At 45.7% G+C, this 3,677-nt stretch overlaps 1 pseudogene; it reads left to right on the forward strand.

Moving 5' to 3' along the window:
* The first annotated feature begins 2,086 nt into the window (after positions 1-2,086).
* On the forward strand, positions 2,087-3,309 carry LOC100340816 (DNA-directed primase/polymerase protein pseudogene; annotated as a pseudogene).
* The last annotated feature ends 368 nt before the right edge of the window (positions 3,310-3,677 follow it).

Consider the following 3,677-nt stretch of genomic DNA (forward strand, 5'->3'; position numbering starts at 1 on the left):
TGGGAGCCCCATGTCCTTCTACTCCACCTTCCCTGCTGTGCTCTTGTGCACGATACTTCACCTCTCTGTCCTCAAGTTTTCTCTTTTGTGAAATCAGAGTAACACCCGCGGGCTTCTGCCTGCATTTGAGGGCATGGGATGGGAGCCGCAGGATACTCTCAGGCCCAAAGACTAACAGAGAAAGCCAACAAGGATGGGGTGCCTCCCGTCCGAGCTCTGGGACTGCGTTGCATGATGCCTCCGGTAAATCAGCACCGGCAGTTTGCTGTTTTCCTACATGGCAGGACTTGATCTGGACCTTGAAGGGAAGAGAAAGGCAGTGTGGGGTATTCCAGGTCAGAGAACACCACCTGTGTGCAGGGGGCTTCTGGACTGGCCCAGGAGCAGCGAGTAGGCATCATCACTCATTTGGTGAAAACAATAAAGAAGTAAAAAGGAATATATCGCTTGCCAGTGAGTTTGTGTTGCCGCAAAATTTTCTGCTAAAATTCAAGATGATATTTATCAACTTTCTAAACAGAAAGCCATTGATGGGGCTGGCACCGTGACTCACTTGGTTATTCCTCCACCTGCGGTGCCGGCATCCCATATGGGCACCAGGTTCTAGTCCCGGTTGCTCCTCTTCCAGTCCAACTCTCTGCTGTGGTCCAGGAGGGCAGTGGAGGATGGCCCAAGTGCTTGGGCTCCTGCACTCCCATGGGAAACCAGGAAAAAGCACCTGGCTCCTGGCTTCAGATTGACACAGCTCCGATGGAAGGAAGACCTTTCTCTCTGTTTCTCTCTTTCACTGTCTATAACTCTACCTGTCAAATAATAATAATAAAAAAACCAGAAAGCCATCGCCAAAGTAGTAATAAATAGAACGATTATATGACATGGGAATTGTTCTAGAAAGTGGGAAGAAAAACTGCAGCAGATTGAAGAGGGAGCATGTCACTGTGAGAGGAAAGCACTGTGCTCAATGTGTATGTAGACCCAGACTGTCCAAGCTGGAGCAACCACCCTCCATTTGGAAACCATTGCATCGTCAAACTCAAGCTTTTTTTTTTTTTAAAGATGTATTTATTTATTTGAAAGAGAGAAAGAGAGGCAGTGAGACACAGAGAGGTCTTCCATGCACTGGTTCACTCCCCAATTGGCCACAATAGTCGGAGCTGTGCTGATCAGGAGCCAGGAGCTTCTTCTGGATCTCACACATGGGTGCAGGGACCCAAGGACTTGGGCCATCTTCCACTACTTTCCAAGGCCACAGCAGAGAGCTGGATCAGAAGTGGAGCAGCCAGGCCTTGAAACTGGCACCCACATGGAATGCCGGCCCTGCAGCCAGCAGCTTAACCCACCACGCCACAGTGTAGGCCCCCAAACTCAAGCTTTTAATTCCATTAATGTCGCTCCCCCTGTTCATGGAGGAACGACACAGGACCCTGCGCTGTTCTTTCGTCTGCTCGGCCCTCCCCGGGTTTGCTGCTGGTTTTTCCCGGGTTGGCTGCCGTCCCTTCCACCTCCGTGGAAGGGCGGTTCCCCCTGCCACATTCCCCACTTCCGCAGGGGAGCGGCACACCGCCGGCCGGCTCTCTCGGGGGCTGCACAGGTGTTCCTTCAGATAGATGTTCCTGGTGCATGTTGTCTCTCTCCTCCTTTATAGTCCTCCTCCGCCAATTCCAACTTGGCTGCCCACATGCCGAGTACGCTGCTCTCCTCCAATCAGGAGCAGGATCAGCTCCTGGAGGTCATCACTCAAGTTGGCAAGAGGCAGCTGCGTAGAAGCTGTTTTCTCCTCTCCCAGCACCACATTGTGGGAGAGCAGATGCATAGAATAAGTCTTAATTCCAGTAACTCAGTCCAGTCCGGGTTGCTCCCCACAATTAAAATCTGTAAACATGATGTTCATGTATTTGCTTTGGAATACAAAATGGAAGATGGACAATGTATTTATCTTGTTAAGAACCTATGCTCAGCTTAGGTTTTATTATAAATCCAGAAAAAATCTCTTGCACTGCTATGAAGTTATTCCGGAACATGCTGTGTGCAAGCTCTATTTTGATCTGGAGTTTAACCTGCCAATCCAGAGGCTGATGGGAAAAAGATGGCTGCATCACTCATTGAGTGTGTCTGTAGAGCACTTCAGGATGTACACAAGGTAAATTGCTCAGCTCAAGATGTTTTCAACTTGGATTCTAGCACCGATGAAAAAATGTAGCCACCATCTGATATTTCAGCTCCGTGACGTGGCATTTAAAGATTACATCCCTGTTGGTAATTTTGTGAGAAGAATTTTGCAGCCTACTCTTCACTTAATTGCCAGTGAAGATGATGATAGGATTCCAGAGACAGTGGACCATGGATTTTCTCATTTTTCTGAAGTACCAACAAAACAAGAGACTTCCTGTAACAAAATGTCCCCAGATATGGACACAGGAGAGAGCTGGACAGTGAATTCAGAGAAGCCGAGGAGGCTGGGGTCAGCCAAGCAAAGCGATCCTGATCTTTCATATTTAGTTGTGAAGAATAACATGGGAGAAAAGCATCTTTTTGTAGATCTAGGAGTTTATACAACAAATAGAAACTTCCGTCATCAAAATTAGGAAACCATGTGGCTTTGGAAATTGTTGAAGATAACAAATTCTTTCCTAAAAATCAAAAAGTATTCCTGAAGAAAACCAGTATTTCCTCTCTTCTTTGATATGCGATGTCAGGTTCTCAGATACTTGACAGATTCTTACATGTGACAAAGGAAAGCGAGTAAAGCATTTGAATAGTACCAGTCCTTCAGGAGAACCCATCGGAGGTTGTCCGTGTTCACCCTGCCCTGAAGTCGATCAGTTTGTTCTTTCCTTGGTGACTATAAATGGCATTAGAGGGGGAATTAGGCATTGGAGCTATTTTTCCCAGAACGGTTGTTGGTTTACGATATTTTCAAATATCACTGTTGTGAAAACATTGGAAGAGCCCACAAGAGTAATAACACCCTGATTCTGGTTGATCTGAAAAATGAAGTTGGTTTCAAAAATGTCATGATCCTCTATTTAAAGCAGAAAACATCAAAACCGATGGAAGAAGAGGTTTACAACAGGTGAAGCAGATGAGACTAGGAACATAAAACCAGGAGCCCCCATAAACCATCACCTGGTAAGCCGCCCACAGGTGCATCCTCTGACCCTGACCGGGACAACGGCACTGATGACGCTTGGTTTTTAGAAGCTACTGAAGGTGCTGAATTGACAGACTGCAGAGAGCAGTCTTCTGAGTTACAGTAGTGGAGTGGATGAGATTCCTGATGGACTGATTATGGACGTATTACAAGAGTAGCCAACTACAGATACTTAAGTAACCAACTTGTACCCTGCCCGAAACCTGTGAGATTTGTAACATAAACATTAATAGTCAGTCTGTCTACAGTTACCAAATGTTACACTTTATTTTCCAAATAAGTAAATTAGTTTTATTGGAAATTAAAAAACATCAGAATAACAGAAAGAGGATTACTGTGAGCACCAAATATATTTACACTTGAAGTTCTTTATTTTTAAAATTATTTCATTTATTTGAAAGACAGCTATAGAGAGAGGGAGAAAGAGGTCTTACATTCCACTGGTTTGCTCCCCAAATGATTACAAGGATAGAGCTGAGCTGATCCGAAGCCAGGAACCTCCTCCAGGTCTTCCACATGGGTGCAG

The sequence above is a fragment of the Oryctolagus cuniculus genome, chromosome 2 (genome assembly GCF_051225735.1).
Source record: "Oryctolagus cuniculus isolate XC-2025 breed Fujian yellow rabbit chromosome 2, ASM5122573v1, whole genome shotgun sequence".
Taxonomy (NCBI): domain Eukaryota; kingdom Metazoa; phylum Chordata; class Mammalia; order Lagomorpha; family Leporidae; genus Oryctolagus; species Oryctolagus cuniculus.